Source organism: Macaca thibetana, chromosome 1 (assembly GCF_024542745.1).
Source record: "Macaca thibetana thibetana isolate TM-01 chromosome 1, ASM2454274v1, whole genome shotgun sequence".
In the NCBI taxonomy this organism is placed as follows: Eukaryota; Metazoa; Chordata; class Mammalia; order Primates; family Cercopithecidae; genus Macaca; species Macaca thibetana.
The window spans coordinates 89,875,065-89,888,391 of NC_065578.1; the positions used below are offsets into that span (position 1 = coordinate 89,875,065).

The 13,327-nt window shown below is 37.5% G+C and overlaps 1 pseudogene; it reads left to right on the forward strand.

Moving 5' to 3' along the window:
• The first annotated feature begins 7,334 nt into the window (after positions 1–7,334).
• Positions 7,335–7,540, forward strand: LOC126944304 (uncharacterized; annotated as a pseudogene).
• The last annotated feature ends 5,787 nt before the right edge of the window (positions 7,541–13,327 follow it).

A 13,327-nucleotide genomic window follows, 5' to 3' on the forward strand; every position in this document is an offset into this window, starting at 1 on the left:
TATTTCTGGCTACTCACTATATGAACCTCTTTCCTAAATCTGGACAGTCCTCCTCCCCCTTATAAGTCTCAGTGGGAAGTAGAATCAAGTCACACTATATACGGTGAAATAATAATAGCTAACATTTTATATATGCATCAGGAAGCATTCTAAGCAATTTACCTAGATTAACTTATTCAATTTTCCCTCCAACCCCATGAAGTAATTGCAACTATATTTCTATTTTACAAATGAGGAAACTGAGACAGAGAGATCAAGCAACCTGCGCAGACCTACAACCAGTAAATAGAAGAACACAGTTGTAGCCCAAGAAATTTGGTTCCAGAGGCACTACTCTAAAACTCCTCTTCATTTTGTCTCTGAAAATCCCAGATCATTCTTTCCAAGTCCTTGCTGCATCCAGGCTACACCAATCCAAGTACCCATCCCAGAGTTGCAGGGACCAGGAAGATCTGTATATTTGACAGTGGTGGCAGGTGCAGAAGGATCACATTCCTGGGAAGCAATGATTGCAGTGCCAAGTCAACGTCCAATTTCTACAGCTCAGCACTATCAGTGGCAAGCCTCAGCACCTATCACACAGTGCCCATGACAGTGATATCCTCAGCATTATGCTGGGTATTGCCTCTCACTTGCCTCCTGGCTGCACAGTCCTCAACTTGGTTCTGAAAGCTACCCAATATCTTCTTAATATACTCTTTTCCTATTTAAATCAGCCAGCATTTTCTATTAGTTGTAATTAAGAACCTTGACTTATGAAATGTATTGCTAACAGTGGTTACTCCAGAGAAGTGGATTTGGGGAATGGTAAAATTTTTTGTTACTTTTTACATTTCTATATAGAAGGACGATGTCTGGACAGAGATGGGTTCTAGAGCAGTATGGAGAGTGACTTTGAAGAGGGCAAGACTACACAGAAGAGGACCTGTGAAAAGTCAGTTGCAATAGATTGCAACTGAGGTTCACTTTCTAGGCTTTAAATAGGGTTGTGGTAAGATAAATGGAAAGAAAGAAACAGAGTTGAGAGCATTTTGAGAGAGCATTTGGCAGAACTTGGTGCCTAAATTGACATGGGAGAGGATGTAAAGAAGGCTGTCAAGGCTGAATTCCACATTTCTTATTTCGGTGACTGAACAATGGTGATGCCACCATCTAAAATAGAATAAAGAAGTGGGAGAAAGCTTATAAAAGAAGATAATGAATGCCAGTTGCTCTTGCTGAGTTCTGAGAACCTACGAGATATCCAAATAGAAGTAGCCAACAAGCAGTTGACATTCATGGATTCCAGAGGGTCTATAGACCTAGAAATATAGACTATAGCTCATCTTTATAGATATAGCATATCAGCATTAGGTGATGATAACTGTAATCATGAAAATGAAGATCATCTAGGAGTATGAAGTGTGAAAAGAGCAGAGATAAGGAAATAAATGGATTTCAGGGAAACATGTTAAGGACAAGCAAAGAAAAATTTAAAAGGTCTTATGTAAGAAACAAAGAAACAGCAGTCAAAGAGGCTGACAGAGATCAATTAATGTGAAATATCCAGAATCCAAAGGTGTACAGGACCTCAAAAAAAAAAAAAAAAAAAAAAAGAAGAAAAGAAACTGATCGACTATATCAAATTCAACAGAAAGATCTCATAAGAAAAGGACTGAGAAATGTCTGTGGATTTTGCAATTAGAATGTACCTACAAAGTTCATAATGAAGGCATTTCTAGAAGTGCTGGTCTGGAAAGTGTCTCATTTACAAAACATATTTAAAGACCTAGAACTTAAATGCAAGTAGCAATATAATGGCATCGAGAAAAACGTCAATACAGCGGAAGTTTTGATTTGATTGTCCACATTACAAGTAATTAGGTTCTGATTCTGGATGAGGAAGGCAATTCTTTACATCTTTTCTGTAGGCTCAGAACCCATGGAATATGTTTCCTCACACAGCTGAAGGAATTATAAATAATCTACTCTTGAATATACACACACGCACTCTCCTGTTTTTATTACATTTTAAATAAGACTTTAAAATGCTAACTTATCAGAAATACACTAGAGGAAAAAGAAACAGCATGGATGTAACCCTCTACTAATGAGGCACTAATGCATAATTATTATAATACACGTACTTCTCTCCACAGACGAATATTTATAAACACTGAAATCGTCTAGTTTGCAGTGAAGTCTTATGTACAGATTATTTTTCTCTTGTGGTTTGTCCTTTTTTCTTATTGTGGTAATGTTTAATGAATTTCACAGGCTCTGCTCATTCTCTGAAAATACTGAATGAACTTGTATACATAATAGGTGCTGCCTTCAATGAGTATGTAGAGATGAGATATTAAACACACCATCATCAGTACCAGCAGTCAGTTGCCTTCATTGTAAATACTCAGAGTTCAGCTAAAACACAATATGGTAAAACAAAGCTGGTCGAATTAAGTAATTTCAACAGATGGTACCTAGGGAGGGGAGCAAGGGAAGCATATATTAAAGTAATTCAGATTAAAGACTGATAAGGTTTGAGGGAATCCATTAAATAGCACCCTTTTCTCAGCCTGAGCTCTGAGCCAACTGAGAGCTAAACAAGAGACGGAGATCAAAGTATCAGCAGTGTTACCAACAAAGACCACTCTAGGTTGAAGGACATGGTTTAAGTATGCACCAACAATCACTGGAAGTAAGTGAATTCACTCAGCCCCATCAAGTGCTGAAACGCAGTCCTTTCTGGTCATCAAGGTGATCAAGCTTTGGAGAAAAATATTCTCCAAAGACCACATTTCATATCGTGTAAATATTACTATTTGTTCATTTAATTTCTCTCTCTTTTTTTTTTTTTTTTTTTTTGAGACAGAGTCTCTCTATCGCCCAGGCTGGAGTGCAGTGGTGCCATCTTGGTTCACTGCAACCTCCACCTCCTGAGTTCAAGTGGCTCTTCTGCCTCAGTCTCCTAAATAGCTGGGACTACAGGTGCCCACCACCATGCCCAGATAATTTTTCTTTTTTTTTTTCATTTTTTGATTTTTGTTTTTTAGCAGAGATGAGGTTTCACTGTGTTGGTCATGCTGGTCTCAAACTCCTCACCTCAAGTGATTTATCCACCTCAGCCTCCCAAAGTGCTGGGATTACAGGCGTGAGTGACCATGGCTGGCCTAGTTCATTTAATTTCTACTAATAGAAAACATACGTGGAAAAGCAGATTAGAATGTATGCTTCCTGTAAGTAGTTGAACGCACACACACACACACACACACACAGTGGGAGAAAGTGGCTAGGCTTTTCGTGCCCAATTCCTCTTCCAAACGCACTAGTGAGATAATTCACTGTACCTCTGTGGGTTGGAGAAAGAATTAGAGCAAGAGAAAAATTCCCCCCATGAAAACTAGGGGATTGAGCAGGAAATGACTCCCATTTCCCATTCCCCTAATAAATACACATGATTATTAATTGATTGCAGTAAACTTTGCTTTTTATCAACTGCAGGGTGGGTATAAACATGTTGCTATATACTTCATTTCTCTTTGGTCCTATCTGCCAACATTATGATTATATCTACAGATAAGCATTGAAGACATATATACAGACTTATTGGTAGGAACAGGGCTTTAGCCTGGATCATAATTTCCTAAATAAAGATCTAGCTTCTGACTATGGAAAGTTAACATTGAGAAAAAGCATTACCCAAATTACATTCTGCATTGTGTAAACACCACCATCCATTCATTCAACAAGCCTTTATTGAGAATCTACAATATTCCAAACAGTAAGTTAAGCCATGAAGATATAAATATGAACAATTTAAATAAAATTCCTGACTTCTAAGAAAGAATTCCTCCTAAAAAAATTCACTTCATCAAATAATGCTACCAAAATATTAAAAGCTCAGTATCCAAATATATAAGAGAATGTAGCATACGACAACAGTAGCTTCTCAAAACCAAGAGGGACAAGTTGGACTACAAAATAAGGGGTGTTGAGGTATCTGGACGTCCATCTGGAAAAAAGCAAACATTTAATCACACCCTACACTTTCAGTCAGATTAAATTCCAAATGGATCAAAGGTCAGAAAATATACAAAAGTAAAACCCCACAATTTCTAAAAGAAAGCACAGGAAAATATTTTAGATTCTTAGAATGAGGGAAGTCTTTTTACTTGTGACTCAAAATGTAAAAGCTGTGTTCTCACCTGGAGATTTGACTAGGGAAAGATCCGCTTCCAAATTCCCTCCTGTGACTGGCAGAAGTCCTGGCAGTTAGCCTCAACACCAGCAACCAAGAGAACAAGCTTCTGCTACTTCCGGTCTCTGACCTCTAGACCCTTTTTCATAGAGCCCACCTGGTTAGGTCGGACCCACCCAGGGTAATCTCCCTTTTGATTAACTTTAAGTCAGCTGGTTAGGAACTTTTATTACAACTACAAAAATCCCCTCACGTCTGCCATATTCTCCTAATTAGAAGTCACAGATTCTGCCCTCATTGGAGGAGAGGGGTTTACACAAGAGCATTACTCAATGGGGATTAGGGTGTGTCTGCCGTATCTCCCTAATATATAAAGATTTCCACTCAACACTAATCGTTAGACAAATGCAAATCAAAACCACAATAAAATACCATCTCACACCAGTCAGAATGGCTATTATTAAAAAGTTAAAAAATAACAGATGCTGGTGAGGTTACGGAGAGAAAGGGATGCTTATACACTGCTAGTGGGAATGTAAATTAGTTCAGCCATTGTGGAAAGCAGTGTGGTGATTCCTCAAAGAGCTTAAAACAGAATTACCATTTAACCCAGGAATCCCATTATTGGGTATAAACCCAAAGAAGTATAAATCATTCTACCATAAAGACACAGGCATGTCTATGTTTCTTGGAGCACTATTCACAATAGGAAAGACGTGGAATCAAGCTAAATGCCCATTAATGATAGACTGGATAAAGAAAATGTGCTACATATACACCATGGAATACTACACAGCCATAAAAAAGAATGAGATCATGTCTTTCGCACCAACATGGATGGAGCTGGACGTCATCATCCTAAGCAAACTAATGTAGGAACAGAAACCCAAATCCCACATTTCTCACTTGTAAGTGGGAACTACACAACAACACATGGACATAACAAAGGGAACAACACACACTGGGGCCGACTGGAATGTAGAGGGTGGGAAAAGGGAGGGGATCAAAAAGCTACCTACTGGGTATTATACCTATCACTTGGAAATGAAATAATACGTACACTGAAACTCCATGATATGCCATTTACTTATGTAACAAACCTGCACATGTACTCTTGAACCTAAAATTAGATTTTTTTTAAAAAAAGAGAAAATTACAAGTGTAATTTTAAAAACATTTAATTTTAAATGATTTTTTTAAGTTCCAAGAAATCTATGAAAAGAAAATCCAGTGGAAAAACTGGAAAAAAAATGAATAGTTAATTCCGGAAAAAAATATACAAGTAGCTCTTAAATATATGACAAGATGTTCTATCTCATTTATACAAACAAAAAAATGCCTTTTTAAAGAATACCTATCATATTGGCAAAAATCTAGAACTGTTCATGTATTCTCTATGGGGTAACAGGTACTCTCAAACATTGCAAGCAGAGGTTTAACTGTGTCTAGCCCTTATAAAGAACAATTGGTAATTGGCAATATCTATAAATACATATCCCCCGACCTTGAAATTCCAAACCAGAAAATTTACCTTAAAGATCCATCAGCATGTATGTGAAATTATATTGATTTCAGCAATATTTCTAAGAGCAAAATATTGGAGACAATGCAGACATAGCTATCCAACAGGAGGTGAGTTAACTATGGTCCATTTATATAGTGGAATACTGCATAATTTTAAAAAATGAGGAAACATTCCAAATACTGCTATGGAAAAATTAATGTAGAACAGTGTATTTAATAGCTATGTTTTTCGTAAAAAAAAAAAAATAAGAATATAATTTGTATTTGCTTGCAAGTGCATAAATTTTAGAATATGTGGTTCTACATCTGGAGGTGATATGTATGCATATATATATGTGAATAATAGACGATCAGTAGGTAGGTATGTAGATAGAGGATTGATAGATGCAGACTATTTTACATCTCATATCTTATGGTTGCTTCTCTGCTACCATCTAGTCATGGCCAAACTTCTAGTTCCAAATTCAGTCAGAACTAGAGTTGTATTATTCCAACATTCAACATGAAGAAATTCCTATAGGTCTGCAACAGTAAACTGGCTATGACTGAATCCCCAATTACCCAAATTCACCATATTAATACTTTGCATGCATTTTCACCCTTTGCCTATTCTTCAAGGTTTTGTAGTAACCCGACTATTCACCTGATGAATACAAGTTATATGCCTGATACAAGAATGGAAAGGGACTTTTTACCATTACCTCCTAGTTTGCTCAACAAGTAATCTCTTAATGAATACTTCTATAGAATTTTACAGTCATAAAAAATGCTTTTCGGATGCCTGCAATTATCTAAAATAAGAAAATTTGGCAACTTGAACTCACGTATTTATCTCTGTTTCCTCTTTTACTCTATTAAAATAACAAAAGAGGAATCAGAAGCTCTGAATCCACAAGGACAAAGAGAACAGGAAACGAGACAAAAACAGGAGAGGGATATCTTTCTATCTCACTTTAATACGAACAAATTATAACTCATTTCACACAACTGAAAACCCTACAGCCTGAGACTGCAGAGGGAAAAATCAAGAAAATGTGACTTTATTCATGTCCCCAGAACCCTAGGAAAGCGTCAGAATTCAAGAGAAGTTGGGTTGATAGTTTAGCCAAAACTTTGTTAGCCAAAGCCTGTGGGCCAGCAGCATAGGCACTCTTCAAAGTGTGTTAGAAATGCAGAATTTCAGGTCCCATCCCTGATTCCGTCCCTACCCAATCAGGCCTACACTTTAACAAGATTCCCAAGTGCTCTGTAAACCCCTTAAAATTTGAAAGGCAGTGATATAAAGAGCAGTTCAAATCCCAGAATTTCTCCCACATTCCACGGAGCCATGCAACTGCTCCCTCAACCCTAGATAAGAGATTTTCTTGATGATGTTGAATCGAAGAGGTCCCAGATTCAGGGACGCTGGCATCGCTGAAGACATCAGTGAAGCAACGAAGTACAGGCATTCCGCTCGTCTACAAGAATAAGGCCCACAGTGCCCTTATCCTGTTGAGCAACCCAAAGTCTAGCAACAGCCTCCCATTCCCAGGTAGAATGTCTGAAATGTTTCTATGGGGGAAACCTACTAGCCCAGAAGAGAAGACCTGCACATACTGACATGGGGAGAATCCCGATTAAGAGTCACTTCATCAAGACTATACTTTCAGGGATCATTCCTACAGTGCACTACCAGAGAAGTTTCTGTGAACGTGCAGAGCACCGAAAACCATGAGCAGGAGGCGCAGCGTTCTCTCCTGAGCATGAGCCCGGATCTTGGTGTTGCTTCGCTGCGACTGCCATTGGCCGTTGATGATCGTTCTTCTCTGGGAGAGTAAGAGAGGACACAGTTTGAGTGGTTCCCATTTTTTTAAAAAAAGAGTCACCTCATCACCTTAGCATCCCTACAGTAAATAGAGAGTAAGGCACACAAGTCTGATTCCAATCAGAGTGAGGAGTAGTTTTTCAGGTTTTTTAATACAATGTGCCTTCTCTCAGATTAGTTTCTAGCTCAGCACCAATAATAAAAAAGGGAAATACTCCAACCCAAGCTACATGTGCAAAGATGTTCACTGAAGCATTGTTTAGCATGAAAACTATATTTAAAAAATCAGTAAAAAAAAAAAAAAAATCTGGTTTAAGAAAACTAGGTCCCTGTGTGAAATGCAATACTACAAAACCATTACAAAGAATGAAGTAGATCTATATGTGTCCATATGACATAATCTTCAGGGTATGCTGAAAAGTGAAAAAAATAAGGTACAGAAGGATAAATATAACAGACTAACATTTCTATTTAAAACATGTATGTATGTAAGACATTTCCACCTACATATACACACAAATATATATGCTTGTACTTGGAAAGAAAATGTCAAGTACATTTCTGAAAACTGTTAACAATACCTAAATCTGGAGAAAGGAATTGCGGACTTGGGATGGGAGAAAGACTTGTGTTTTATTGCATCCATCTAATTTTTTTACCATATGCATGTATTTTCCCATTTAAAAACAAAATATTAAAAGGACACTTTTTAAGTAGTGTATTTTTATCTGAAGCATTAGCTACCATTAGAAATGAAATATTCCCAAATCTGTATCCCTTACCTAAAATTATCTCCTGATAGTTAGACACATAAAATTAAAACTCAACAAGTCCAGAACTAAGCTTCCAATCTGATTATCTCAACCGTGACTGGCACCACCATTAAACACGTTTCAGTTCTTCTATTTCCTAGTCTGACCACCCTTCATCAGGTCTCTTGAGTCAGAAACCTGGAAGTCATAGAAGACTCCACCTTTTCTCTCACTTCTTACCTCTAATCACCAAACCAAATGCTGTCAATTCTATCTCCTAAGTACCTCACAAATCTATATCCAACGTACCATCTACTCTGCCTGAACACACACAGTATTTATACTTCTCCCAGCTCACTCTAATCCTTGTTACTAACTCTCTGCATCTAGTATCTCTTGAATCTAAATTCCACACAATTTCCAGAGTGGTCTGTCAATATTCCCCAGTTTGATCAGATCATTCTCCTACTTAAAACCCTTCAATAGCTATTTGTCTTCTTCAGAATAAGGTCTAAATTACTTGGCATATCACACAGTTGTGGCCTCTGCCTGTCTCATCTACCACTGTCTCCACTTTTTCTCCCCCCCTCACCGCAATACACAAACCTACCACTCCAAATACTTGCAGCTCCCAGTTTTATCACGCCAAGCTTATGTTGTTTCCTCTGTCTTTTTTTCTTTTCTTTTTATTTTTGAGACAGGATCTTGCTCTGTCACCCAGACTGGAGTTCAGTGGCTCAATCATAGCTCATTGTAGCCTCAAACTTCTGGGCTCAAGCAATCCTCCCACCACAACCTCCCAAAGTAGCTGAGTCTACAGGTGCACACCACTGCGCCAGGCTAATATTTTTATTTTGTTTTAGAGACAGGGTCTTGCCTTGTTGCCCAGGCTTGTCTAAGACTCCTGGCTTTAAGTGATCATTCTTTCTTTCTGAAACATTTTTGCCCCCTTTTTTACCGAAGTCTCATTATTTCACTTGGTACCTCTCCTCTGATTATGAACATTTTTATACTACTTCTTTTATTTTCCTATCCTCAGATCCTCATTAAATATGCTCTCATTAAATATTTGTTGAATAAATGAAGCAAGTTAGACAAGCCAGCTGTCATTCTAACGCAGGTAATAACTCTTTTAGCTTATCATAAGTTCCTCCTTAAAAACAACAAACCCTTATGGCTTCGCATTGAAAAGAAAACGAATCTTGTCAATGCATCTTTTGATTCTTACCAATGCAAGCTGCTCTCTTAACACATCTTAAGATAACTTGAGTGAATACGGTTTTACATTGTGCCTTAAAAACTGAAGCGTTCATTCTACATGGAAAGGCCCACTGAGGGACACTACTAATGACATGTGACATGGAAAAAATGACTCAAGTAAGAAAGTAACAGCTTTCAGCCAATTCAGATTAATACATATAAATTGCAAAAATGCTGAAGAACAGTTTATAGTTTACGTGTGGTTTGTCCCTTAAAGTTGCAACTTATAGGAGGCCAGGAGTGGTGGTTCACACCTGCAATCCCAGCACTCTGGGAGTCCAAGGCAGGCAGATCATGAGGTCAGGAGTTCGAGACCAGCCTGGCCAATATGGTGAAACCCCATCTCTACTAAAAATACAAAAATTAGCCAGGCGTGGTAGTGTGCAACTGTAGTACCAGCTACTTGGGAGGCTGAGGCAGAAGAATCGCTTGAACCCAGGAGGCAGAGGTTGCAGTGAGCCTAAATCATGCCATTGCACTCTAGCCTGGGTGACAGAGTGAGACTCCATCTCAAAAAAAATTATAATAATAAAACATCGCAACATATAGAAAAAATTCCAATTTATCTAACCAAGGAAAGGTTAGAGATAATGGTAAATAATGTTTGCTTGAACAATGGAATCAGGAAAAAATTTTAAATTATATAAAGCCTTTTGTGAAATATAAAACATTCAACTCTCAACTCATTTTCCTATTGCCTAAATGTCCTGTACTTTCAGAAGTATTCTCCATCACCTTGATGATATTCTTTTGTATGCAAATTTTATTTACCTGAATTATTAATGCTGCTTTTGTTTGTACCTATATCTTAATTCTTCTCTCTTCATTCACCTGTCATGAGAGTTTTGATTCACATTTCAGAAAATCATGAACAAAATATTTCTTTGGGAAGTAGGGTAGTGTCACCAATGTTTTTGTACTACTAGAGGTTATTCTGTTTTTCCAGTTTTAAAAAATGAGCATTTCTTCTTTTTATAAACTGTCAAACACTGAAATTAAACTTTAAACTGTACTGAATGGATAAAAGATAGATTTTTAAGTATGGATTGTATGTCAGATGAAAAATATAGTACATAGAGACTCCAGCGAGCAAGCAATTCACAATATAAAATATATGCCTTCAGGAAAAATTCCTCAGGCCGATAACAGTAAATGGCAATTAGTAATGCTCATGAGAGTATTATTTTAGTCATACAGCCAAAATCTTTATTTTTTCACTAGCATCACACTATACAGCATACCATGTCTATGCTGAAAACCTGTTTGATTTAGTCAGAAGTTTTGCTGAAGCAAAAGTTGTGGATAGAAATACTCAAGGGTTGAGATTATAGCAGGACAAATCCGTCAACTTTAGTTGAAAAGGAGGTGGAAGGTTCACACTCTCAGATCTTTAAAAAAAATGTACTTGTAGTTTGCTCTCTTTCATTGTACAATAAACTAAAATGTAATTATTGAAAAAGAAGAGAAAGCAAGTCTGTCTTTTTGCAAAAGTTTCTTGAAAGTCTTTAAGGAATAACAATGTCTCACTAACTCCCACTGAAATCCCAGATTCAACTGAGACATTAGGAGACCATATGCACAAACACTCTGTGATTTCAAAAAGACAAGCTCATTGGGAAGAAAAAAGTTCTCTGTCTTTGATTTCTTTTAGAATGATAAAATGAAAGGGACATTAATACATATTTTAAGCCCTGTGAATTCACAATGGGGCTTCACAATAAAGAGGTAAAAACCTTTGAACTAACAAAGGTCCATCACTGTGCACTTTTTTTCTCACAAGTCCCTTGTAAAGGAAATTATGCTAGATTGAGGGGCCAGCTGGCTTTCGCCACTACACCTTTAGTAACATAACACATTCTCAGACTGTATCAATCCACCCAGAATCGACCACATCATTGACTCCTCTTGGACCGCTCCTCTTATTGCATACTACTGTTTTCAGACCAATGCCCTGTGAAAGCATTCTCTCACTGGCTTACATCTGAGTGTCTCTTTGTACTAGCCCAAAGCCTGAAGTCAACAAACTCCATTAAATTGATTAAAGTAGTCCTAGAGACTACCCAGGCTTTTACACTGCCCTTAGATTAAAGACAAAAAAAAAAAGGGCTGCTTCTTCTGAGGATGTTTTAGTTCAGGTTGGCGGATTTGGATGAGGTGTTGAGTTCTGTAAGTCATATGTTTTGTTTTGTTTTGTTTTGTTTTGTTTGGGAGGGTTTGCTGGATTTATTTTATTTTCTCTGTAATTTTCAAAGAGGTCAACAAAAATATGAATGCTCTTAGAAAAAGAGAGAAGGCTTTTATTACAAATGATCTCCAATTATTCCTTTGTTCCCAAAGACAGCAATTACAGCTGCTGAAATTGAAGAAGCCAACACTGTGTCCTGAGGAAGGATTTATCATGCGCCCTGGAAAAAGAGCCTTACATTAAGTATCAGTCATTTCCCTAAATTTAACTCAACGGAAACGGTTCCTCAGTCAAATTCAAACTCCAAAGGAAAAATTGAAAGGCAAAAAAATCAAATAGTATAAGCTGTGAACTGATCATAAACCCACAAAAAATCAAAGAAAGTGAATGAGACATAGCACAATTGAGTGTTAATTTTCTACGACACAGGTAAATGTATTGCATAGTGGTTGCAGGAGTTAAACATCCTGGTTATCTGACTAGATTCACCAATGATTTGACCTCGGGAGAGTTGCTTAACCTCAAAAGCTCGTTTCTTATCGGTAAAAATGAGGATGATAGTATCTACCTTGTTGCGCTATAAAGATTTTAGAGAAAAGGGACCAGGCACGGTGGCTCATGCCTGTAATCCCAGCACTTTGGGAGGGCGAGGCGGATGGATCACTTGAGGTCAGAAGTTTGAGACCAGCCTGGTCAACATGGTGAAACCTCATCTCTACTAAAAATACAAAATTAGCCAGGTGGGTTAGTGCACCTGTAATCCCAGTTACTCCAGAGGCTGAGGCAGGAGAATCGCTTGAACCCGGAAGGCAGAGGTTGTTGCAGTGAGCCATATTGTGCCATTGCACTCCAGCCTGGACAACAGAGCAAGACTCCATCTCAACAACAACAAAAAGACTTTAGAGAAAAGGTATCTTAAGCATTTAGCACAATATCTGTAAAATACTACACACACAACACATTTTTTAAATTATTGTTATTCTATATGAGATATTTTCTGGAGTTCAACAAAGCAAGTTTAGAAGCAGTAGATGGTATTATCTGTGACCCTATGCTAAGCCCCCAAAAGACCTGGATTTTAGTTCCACCTGAGGCATTTATTTGCTGTGTGACTGTAAGCAAGTTTCAGAGCTTCAAGATCTTCATCTGTAAAATTAAGGAGTCAAACTAAATTGGGAATTTGTATATCCAGATCTCTTCTCCACAGCACCAGTCTATATGTTCAAAACTGAATTACTGCTATTTCTTCCATCCCATTCCACATAGCCAAAAGAGAACTTTTTCTCTCCTAAACCCACATCTCAACCTAAATTCATGACCAAAGGGCAAATTCTCCTATGGGTGAGATAATATGGATTTTCTCTAGTGTTATTCTTCGCTCACAGTATTAGCATCATCAAATATTATCTTAACACCAGTCACAGACCACACTGATGTTCAACCTACAATTAAAAGAAAAATTGAAAATAATTTGAGATTTACACAAGTTCTACTTCCTTTTTGCAATAATCTTGATGCATTTTTAACTCCCTATTTCAGTAAATGGTACTGTTATTCATCTAGTCCCTCAGGACAAAAACTTTGGAATTACTATTAACACCTATCTTTTATTTCATATTCCATAC